Below are 11,359 nucleotides of genomic sequence, written 5' to 3'. Positions count from 1 at the left end.
CCATTCGGTTTCCATTCGCAATTTTGTAGCACCTTTACATTTCTTTTTCAATTTTGGTTTCAATTTGTGACTTTTTATATTAAGCTTTGGCACCTTTTTCGTTATAATTATTATTTTTTTTTAATTGGTAGCATCTGTTTGTTGTTTCATATAAGTTTATCACTAAATGTTTTAACATCAAATTAATATTTGCAATAAAAACAGTTAATGGAACTACATAGTACAAATTGTTAATCCATTCAAATAAAATGTGATCCTTTGGATAAGGGTTATAATTTTTACATTTAAATAATTCAAAAGACTATAAATGCATGGAACTTGAACAATAAATTACCGAAAAATGATTAAAAACGCCAGAGATTCAACCTTGCGTACATAAAAAGTAATTAAAGAATTAAATTAAAATTATTCTCATAATATACAAAAAATTAAATTAAAAAAACGTCTCAAGAACAAATTACATCACTTTTGGTGCTTTCCCGGAAAAGTGCTAGTCGAGCAAACAAATTGAAAAATGAGGATGGGGGGTAGTTTTTTTTCCTTTCTCTAACCCCTTTGAGGGCCCTGGGGCTACATAGTGCCAATTATAACCTAGTGCTAGTCGAGCAAAACAAATTGAAAAATGAGGATGGGGGTAGTTTTTTTCCTTTCTCTAACCCCTTTGAGGGCCCTTTGGATACATAGTGCAAATTATAACCCATTCTAACCTGACCTAAAGAAATTAAAAACTTCCACCTACTCTACCTTACAATTATTTTTTTTCATAATTAAGGAGGGAAAGAGTTAGGTGTTCAACAATGCACTTTTAAGGAAAACACCAGACAAAATTACAATTCTTATTGTGAGTGAACAAAGGCGCTCAAAAAAATCAGCATGTGACGTCATAAAAATGAGGGATTATCTATCTCTTTGTAGGGATTTTTCTTTCCCACTCCTCCTCTCCTTATCCCTAATTTTTATGATTTTAGAATTTTTTTATGGGCGACTTTCTTCACTCACATTTTTATTCAAATATTATAGTAGCTGAATTAACAGTAAAATCATATATTTTGCATGTAAAGCACCAATCCCTTTTTTTGCCAATTCTAATATTTAGGACACGACTGTGCTCTATTAAAATCTTACCAACTCTTATTAACTTTGAAGAGGCAAAAATTAAAAATAATTCCAATTTTTGTAAAAATGCTTGAATGGGGGAGGTAAAGATTCGTTACTTACAGAATATAAGATTTTATTTTAAAAATTCAAGAATCAAAAATCCTCGAATAACAAAAAGAAAAATCTTTGAAATTGTGTATTCTTTCTATATATCTTCGCAGCACAGAACGGTCAACTTATGCTTTGAACAGGTTACAGGTAGATTAAACAACAGGTAGAAGAATCTAAAACAAACTGAGTTGTTGAATATCCCAAAAAACGGAATTTGTTAGGGGCCGTCTTCGTGTAAATATACATTCTGGGCTCCTATGCGGACGGGACAAGGGGCTTTCGGAAAATTGGTATTCCTACAGAACAACAAGATTTTTCGAATTATGACATAGCATCGGAGAGGTGATAATTTCGAATCATGGCTCTACATCACGTTATACGTCAAAATCGGTTCCTACTGCTGCTCTATCAGGTGCAACTCATTACCATTCACAGGATTTCTCAGACAAAGGTCGTGCATTCAAATAACTTGTTGTCTGTTAGATGTAACTTAATTTAACATCCACCAGTGGGCGTTAGAATATTGCATTCCATTACAAGCTGATGATACCTAAGGGGATAAATGTAAAATGAAGTCGATAGTCTTATTTTTTTGCGGATTGAAAAAAAAACTTAATTTGCTTAAAGTTTCTTGAACTAGCCAAATATCCCATTTAATAATTTGATAAAGTATATAAATTTACTATTCTTTTATTGTGGCGCAACTTTTGTTTGTTTCTTTTTATCTGTATTAAGGAAACGTCTATTAAAGAGAGATATAGAGATATCAAGAGAGATTGAGAGAAAAACTCGCGCGATAAACAAAACTCCCATAGGAGAAACAAATTTTGAGTCGCGCAGCTACTCTTTATCTATATATTATACGTAAATGTATGGATGAATAAATTAAATGAATTCAATGGAAACTAATTTTATTTTGTATCTTTTTATACATGCAAAGTAGCGTTCTAATCATTTTTATCATTTGTACGCACAAAAGATCTGGGTACCTTTATTAAATTTTTAACTGGTTGATTCTAAACTTTTAGTATTCACACTTTCAACTAGTAGCGTTAATCTACAAAAGGGGTAATTTTGTTTATAATCATTTAGAATCTAAATCAATTTATCAACCAATTAAGAGTCCTGGGTGTTTTGATGTATTATTTCTATTATTGCTGTACTAAACATGAATGTTACCATCCTTGTTAATATCTTTCTCTCGGAGTAAAGGGCTCTTGCTCCGTTCATAAGCAGGTGGCGTGGCTCCGTGTAAACGCGCGAGCCTCTCAGAAGGAAAGAGGGGTGGGGGAGGTGAGTTATAGAGCAGCAAAATGGGGGTTATGTTTCCCTTTATTTATATACACGGAGGTATATAAGTATTCTGAATAAGTTATTGTAAAAGTTAAAGAATAAACATTAACAGTTTATGTCAGAAATTGCAACAAGAAGCAAAATAATACATAATGTAATTTAAACATCAATAAGTATATAATAGCAAAGTTTATTTATCAAACAAAAATTTTGTTTCAAATGTTGGCAGGTATTATCAATAAATATGTGTTTATAAATTTAAAAATATAATAATGTCGGACAGACGGACATACACACGTACGGTCTGGTTACAAAAAATCCATTTTTTGTATCATTGTTATATTTTTTAGAACACTTGTCTTTGTTTATATGTAATGTATACTGTAAATGTTATAAATATAATATCAGGTTAACTTTAAATGGGGGGAGGGGGGGGGGGGCTTCTAAACATGGGAGCTGGGAGATTGATTTAAAATATACATAACACATAGGCTAATTAGGGTGCTGCAGATTTTTTAATCGAATGAGCTAGAATGCCTATCTGCAAGGATATAAAGGGAAGACAATAGCCGATAAATTGATTAATATCTCCAATCATGATGCATAAAATCCCCCCTTCCTCTGTATATTACAATTAGTGGTAAAAACGATTGGACACTTAACCTAATAAAACAACCAATACAAATTTAATAAAAGTCCCAAAAGTTTTTAAGCCAACAAATAAGAAAACGTTATTTTAAAACTTTGGGGATTAGTGCAAAAAACAGTTCAATGTCTCCTCCATCCTAGGCCTATCTGACAGTCTGTGTGTCTGTAACAAAAGATATAGCTTACTTCAGGAATCTTCATATAAATTCTGTTTCAATGTAGTTTAAGTCACATTAGCCTGATCTTCTAAATTGGAAAGGAGGGGCCTATACATTATACATTTCTGTATTTTGATAAAACTTTTAGTTATGTAAGGGGACTAGTCTCCAATGTTTTCTTATTTGTTGGCTCAAAAACATTAAAGGATTTTGTAGTATTTTAATTAATTTCATTAAGTTGAGTAAATAAACATTTTTACCATTAATTTTAATGTACAGAAGGGTTTTTTGTTTGTTAACTATTCTATTGAAAATTCGATGCCTCTTAATAAATAGGAGGTATGAAAGAAAAGGGCAAATTTAAATGTATGTGTTTTCTAGGTAAATGGATAGCAATATCAAGCATAGAATAAAATGTAAAGCTGATCTTGCGGCCGGATGCAGACTGCTTAAACATAGAGCTTGTCAAAAAAGGACATCCAAGCTTTTCTTTTCAATATGGTATTGGTTAGAGTGAAGGTTAATTAAAGTTTTGCCCCCTCCCCCAAATACGTTTACCCCAGGGCCGAAATGTCAAAAACATTTTTACAAAATGTTTCAGAGGTTTTGGGGGGTAAATGTAAACAAAATTTGGATGCCTTCTCTGAAAAGGCCAGAGGATTAATTAACTTTTAAAACCAAGACTTTTAATATATTAAAGGAAGCCTGCAGGAAAAAACACGTCTAGAAAGACTGCCACAAGTAGACCCAATACCTCAAATTTGAACCCTTCAAATCTAATTACAAAAAAAGTGAAAGGCATCATTAAATTTTTTCAGCCCTCATAGAAGAAATTTCAATATTAAATTTCACAGGCTAGAAGCAAAATTTTTTACCTTACTTTGGGCAAAAATTCCAGTAACTAATGACATGTTTACAGTAGTTCAGCTGTTAGATCTGTGTATATTTCCTGCAGGCTTCCTTCAACAGCCTATTGATAATTCCCTAATCCCTGAGTGTGCTGCTAACTTGATCGGTCCATGAGATATCAAAATTTTTGACGTCCACCGTGAAAACAGGTGATTTATGGGGGTAAAAGCCTATCAAAACATCATACAAACTTTTTCAAGCTTGTACAGAAAGGTAGTTTAATTAAGCAATAATAGTTATCTATCGCATCGTATTATAGACAGCTTTCTGCGGATATCATAAGATTCAAATTAAAAAATTATTATATCAAAGCCAGTTTTGTTAGTTTCGAGGCGCATAAGGTCCAAACTATCAAATCTGGTATTGATTTTAATAATCGTGGAAAATTGTCTATAATACGATGCTATCTATACATGATTTTTTTCAGTATGACTTAGAACCGGTTCTAATCCAGTGAATATTGATTGGTTTCGAAGCCATACTGAAAATATATTCACTTGTGTGTTGCACTTATTACTAGAAAATTCACAAAATGCTAAAGGTTATATTACAGAGATGAAATCCTAATAAAAAAATTTAAAAAGTAAGACTCGACATTAAGGAAAGATTCTTAAAGCCTTATAATTAGCAAGTATTATTTTAAAGCTTACAAAAATTGGGAATAGTCCCTTTCGTGGCAACGCCCCTTAAGGAGCGATTTGTCGTATTTTTAAAATGGCTTTTTATATGTTATTTTACGTTAGGTTAGGTTATATTGGGTTAGGTGATTGTCCCCGCAGGGTTAGAGCCCCCTGCACGAGCTAGAAGTAGGAGAAAACCTGCTGTGAAAAATACGAAGAACCAACAATCCCCTAATTCAGTTAAAAATAAGAGAACGGGGACCCAAATGGTTTAGTGCACTATTGGCAATTTGAGGGAAAATCACCTGAAAAACATATTTAACGGCACTTGAATACAATATTTAAAATTGATAGGACAATTCTAACTGATGTATCTAAATGGAAAACCTTGAGAGTTATGCTCACACCTTTCTAGGCCAAAGCATCAACATTTATATACATTTTATTGCAAAAACTATAATAGATAGATAGATATAAGATACCCAGTTGACCGGCTGTTATAGATTTTCAAAATTAGGGTTCAAGTTGATTTGATTATTATTATTGTAATTGATATTTGGATATGAATTTACGTGGATTTTATGACAGGAGAAAAACGGACGTTTAGGTTGCTGACATTGATATCACTTATTGGTCAGTTCCTTCAATCATTAGGAGGGAAGGGGATTGGGCAAAGGTGTTCGATTGAGGGAAATCATAATTTTAGCAAGCTATAAGTTTTACTTTATTAGAGTACTTGATAAACTGGTGTAAGATCCAAGTAATAACAAATCCATCATTATGGTAAGACAGAACACTGAAAATTAAGAAATAATTTTGTGGGGGTTTTTATCCTATTATATAAAGTAGTAAGCGTTTTTTGTCTGTACCGAAGGATCTCGCTAACCGCTGAACCGATATTGTTCTCCTCTACAGTGAAGCTTCTTATAGATCCTGGGAAGGTTTTAAACTATATTTGGGGAGGGTGTCTTCACCCCCCCCCAAAAAAAAAATATTTTTAAAAATCTTTTGAAACTTAAATTTAAAATGAGATGAGGTCGACCTTCCCCCCCAACTACCTTAAGTGTCCCTAGAGGCTTCTAGGGGCGTAGCCGCTAGTAATGCATATTGTATCATATTGAATTATTTTTTGGTATGTGATCTATGGACAAATAGGAACGTTACAACAAATCATCCTTATAATCAAGTTTCACAATTATGACCAATAAAGAGGAATTTAGGTTTTAATTGATATTTATATAGAATTTATTTCTTTAATAGAAAAACTTTTATCCAAAAAATAAAACCCAACAGTTTAGAACAAAATAAAATAAACAAGAATGACAATATCTTACGTAGCGAAGCATAATGAACAATTTAGATATTGGGCAATTGTTCAGTGGTCATAAAAATGAAAAAGAAATAGAGAGAATACATGTTATATGTGACTGATGGAACAAATAAATTGATTACTACGCTTTGGTAAGGGTTTATTCATAAAAAAATTCAGCTGGCTATCTTAAATATCACCCGAGAAAATTACATTTCCCGCATTACGCTATGTAATGAAGGACGGACGAACAGACAAAGTGAATTATATTAGAATAGCTTTGTTATTATAAAGGGTTCTAAAATTTGACCAGTACAAAGCTTCATAGATAAATAAATGATTCAAATGTAAATATCCAATTATGAATCTTATAAATAAAATGAATTATGAAAGGTGTAAGGTTACTAAAAACGGGGTTTTCCCAAATTAACTTGATAATAAGGTAATTCGATACCATCCATTCATATGTACATATATAATAACTTTATAGGTATACATGATATAGGTTTACTAAACGTTTTATTTTGATACATACATGCATATGAGATCCGAAGTTTTAAAATGCTTTTAACATGCATGTTTTAAGAAGTTTACTTCCAAAATCATATGATAAAAATGGGGATATATTATGAAGTATATTCTTTTTTTTTAAGTTTTTAAGTTTTTAGCACTACGATAAAATAAATATAATCACAAATTATATAAGTATTCGCAAAAATTCGAGGGAGGGGGCAATGGATTGTTTATTACATTAGTCCCCAAATTTTTATTATTACGCTTCTTATTCGTTAATATTATAGAATTTTGATTAATTGGGTCATTAACTTGAGTATCTTAACGTTACAACCACTAATTGTAATCATCAAAGGAGGTAATTTTGTATATCATCATTGGGGATGTACACCAATTTATTGGCTATTTTTTTACTTAGGGTCCTTGGTTAAAATCAAATAATCGTAGGAAAGGTTTAACCAAATTAGCTTATCAAACAAACATGTTATTTTTAAAAGCGAAGCTTTTCTATAATTAGGATCGGTCCGTTCGTCCGTCCGAACGTCCGTCCGTCCGTCCGTCAAAGATAGATAGCTTTTATTCGTTAATTAAGGCATGTTAGAATTGTCCTATCGATTTCAAACTTTGCATGATGATTCCTGTAGTAGTTGGGTACGATTTAGAAAGCGTAGCAACTCTATAATCATTACCAGAATGTCCGTACGTCCATTTTAAACATGTTGATTTTTCTACTTTTTTAACAACAAATTTTCAAGTGTTTTAATTACCCGTTTGATCTGATTTTTGGTATATTGATTCCTGGGACAACAAAGAACAATATTATAAGCGAAGCAACTTTATAATCAAGTCCAAAAATGTAAATATGTCCATAAACATTATCCTGTTTTTGAGCAGTTTTTCAACAAATTTACCTACTATTTTGATTCGACATTTATACATTTATGTTCCGATTTTTCAGTTCAGATACTATACAAGTGTTAATGTCCGTTTGTCCTACCGTTTCAGTGCTTCGCTTTTATGGATGTTGTCATCCTTGTTAAAAGCGAAGCTTTTCTATAAATAGGGTCGGTCCGTCCGTACGTCCGTCCGTACGTCCGTCCGTCCGTCCGTCCGTCCGAGATAGATAGCTTTTATTCGTTAATTTAGGCATGTTAGAATTGTCCTATCGATTTCAAACTTTGCATGATGATTCCTGTAGTAGTTAGGTACGATTTAGAAAGCGTAGCAACTCTATAATCATTACCAGAATGTCCGTACGTCCATTTTAAACATGTTGATTTTTCTACTTTTTTAACAACAAATTTTTTATGTGATCTAATTATCCGTTTGATCTGATTTTTGGTATATTGATTCCTGGAACAACAAAGAAAATTATTATAAGCGAAGCAACTCTATAATCAAGTCCTAAAAATGTAAGTATGTCCATAAACATTATCCTGTATCAAGCAGTTTTTCAACAAATTTACTTATAATTTTGCTTCGACTCTTATACTTCTATATTCTGATTATTCAGTTCAGACACTATACAAGCGTTAATGTCCGTTTGTCCTATCGTTTCAGTGCTTCGCTTTTATGGATGTTGTCATCCTTGTTTTATCTAAAATTCGGTTTCGAATTGCATCTAATTGCAATATATGATATTATTACTAAAGTGCTTATAACAGGGGTTAGGAGGTATAAATAACCATCTACTTCATATAAAAATATAGGTTTATACTATTCAATTTTTTGGTACACCGACAAACGTCCTACTACGACAAATGTCCTAATGCGACAAACGTCCTAATGCGACAAATGTCCTAATGCAACAAACGTCCTAAAAGACACACGTCCTAAGCGACAAACGTCCTAAGCGACAAACGTCTTACTGCGACATCTCTTAAGTAAAACGTCCTAAAAAATTAAAGGTCAAATTTTGTAATGCAAGGATGTATCGGGTTCGATACCATGCCGTTTGATAGCCAACACAGACTTTGGGAAAACTGTCGGACAGATTTTTAAAATTTGGCCTGTGGATGAAGTTATTAAAGAAATAAATTTCAGTTAAAAAATAAACCCCTGTGTATTATCGCCATATTGGTTTTCATTGTTCCAATCGTTTTTTTTTGTTTGTGGATTTTGTTCTCAAATTTTGGAAGATTTTTTATTTCATAACTTTTGAAAAATTTTAGGATGTTTTACTTAAGAAATGTCGCATTAGGATGTTTGTACCTTTAGGACGTTTGTCGTTTAGGAGGTTTGTTGCTTAGGACGTTTGTTGCATTAGGAGGTTTGTCGCATTTTCAGGTTTAGGACGTTTGTCGCATTAGGACGTTTGTCGTAGTAGGACGTTTGTCGGTGTACCAATTTTTTTGGTAATTCGTACATGTAAAGGATACTTTATAAAGCAAAACTAATAAGATAACAAACCCTCTGCATGCACGACCTTTGGTTATAACTAATGAGTTGCAACTGTCTATTGGCCAAGGAACATCCACTACTCAAACTTTTTGACATAAAATAACGAGGACGGGATATAGCAAGAACTTTTATTGTTGTGTATCTCGGAACCAAATTTTGCTTAATAATGTGTATATTTCTTTTAAAACTCCGTTCTGACAACTAACCCTATTGATTGAACGACCTTTTCTGTAAGTCCTAACTGTGTATAATAAATTGCGCGTCTGCTGTGCAAAGGCATTACCCATACTCCAGGTATTAATTTTGCGCATAGGCAGCAGCGGCAATCGTGGAAATTTTAACGTCTTTAATAATGACGAAATGTTGAATTCATGATTCAAACCTTTTACCTTCCCTACGAAAAGAGGTTGTGCTACGTAAACATATACTTTCCTTTCTACTGACGTGGGAAAATATATTGGGGGGTTGTCGTTCTTTCTAAATAAATCTATTATTTAATGAGCATGATAGTATACTTACAATAGATGAATATATGCTTTAGTTTGTTTCAAGTGGTAATCATGATTTGGTTACTATTAGTTTATATATTATTATTCACCTTTTTAGGAAAGATTCTTTTCTTATATACTTAAAGACAGAAAACCAGTATGGTTTTAGTATAATCAAATATGAATTATTAGTTACTTCGCCCCTGTCCTATAGTGGAGAGCGGGGATAAAAAATAGCCTAAAACCTCCCAAAGACATTTATAGAACTCCCTTAAAAAGTACAACCCAACCGGACCAGCCGTTTCTGAGATTCTATGCTTCAGGCAAAAAAATACTAATTTAGATGATAGAGAAAATTTTTAAGGCATTGGTTATTTAAATAAAAATATATCTTAATTTTTCTTTTTTGAAATTGTACTCCCCCTCTCCAATTCCTTAAGTGCCTCTAGAAGCCTCTAGGAGCATATCCGCTAACAAATCCCTATAGGAAAAAGAATCAATTTTATGCTATATAGATAACTTCTGTGATTGCTCAAGTGATATATTTAGCGATTAGTAAGTATTTTTATTCATCGATTAAAATTTATATGTGATTTTTATTTCAAAATAGAAATATTAAGTCATGATTATTGGATTGTGCTATAAAAAAAAATATTTTAAGTTTGCTTTGTTTAGTGAATAAATATATAAAGCCTAAACATCAAGTTTGTGAAATTATTGTGTCTAATTGACTATCTTTGGTAAAATATGTATTGTTTAGTGTTTGGATACGTGTAGAGCAGGGGACTCTAATCCTTGAATATATGTATTGTTTAGTGCTAGAATATAAGTAGAGCAGGGGACTCTAATCCTTGAATATATGTATTGTTTAGTGCTAGGATATAAGTAAAGCAGGGGACACTAATCATTGAATATATATATTGTTTAGTGCTAGGATATAAGTAGAGCAGGGGACTCTAATCCTTGAATATATGTATTGTTTATATGATTGTTTATATGATATAAGTAGAGTAGGGGAATCTAATCCTTGATTATTTGTATTGTTTAGTGCTCGGATACGTGTAGAGCAGGGGACTCTAATCCTTGAATATATGTATTGTTTAGTGCTCGGATATAAGTAGAGTAGGGGACTCTAATCCTTGATTATTTGTATTGTTTAGTGCTCGGATACGTGTAGAGCAGGGGACTCTAATCCATGAATATATGTATTGTTTAGTGCTCGGATAAGAGTAGAGCAAGGGACTCTAATCCTTGAATATATGTATTGTTTGTTTAGTGCTCGGATACGTGTAGAGCAAGGGACTCTAATCCTTGAATATATGTATTGTTTAGTGCTCGGATACGTGTAGAGCAAGGGACTCTAATCCTTGAATATATGTATTGTTTAGTGCTAGGATATAAGTAGAGCAGGGGACTCTAATCCTTGAATATATGTATTGTTTAGTGCTCGGATAAGAGTAGAGCAGGGGACTCTAATCCTTGAATCTGCAATGCATAGAAACATAAGCTTTAAAACTGTGGGCGCAGGTACAAAGAAAGTGAACAAGGAATATTACATTCAATAGTAGCGATATATCTATACAGATATGTAAAAGTGGTGTATTAAGCTTTTTGCCCAATAATCAATAACCCGCCTTCCCCTTGTTTTTTTCTGAAAGATGAAAAATAAAAATATTATAATACATAACAGGTTTTGATCTGAAAGAGTATTCTAGTTGATCAGTACTTATGGGGTCTCCTTCCCCTTGTACCTAAAATATACTTCCTTGAAAAGTATGTAACAATCAGTTGTGCCGTTTACAAGATCTTTCA

Source organism: Acartia tonsa, chromosome 8 (assembly GCF_053477335.1).
Source record: "Acartia tonsa isolate MP-2025a chromosome 8, ASM5347733v1, whole genome shotgun sequence".
NCBI classification, from domain to species: Eukaryota; Metazoa; Arthropoda; class Copepoda; order Calanoida; family Acartiidae; genus Acartia; species Acartia tonsa.
The sequence above is the reverse complement of the archived record's forward strand: the minus strand, read 5'-3'. Positions refer to the sequence as shown.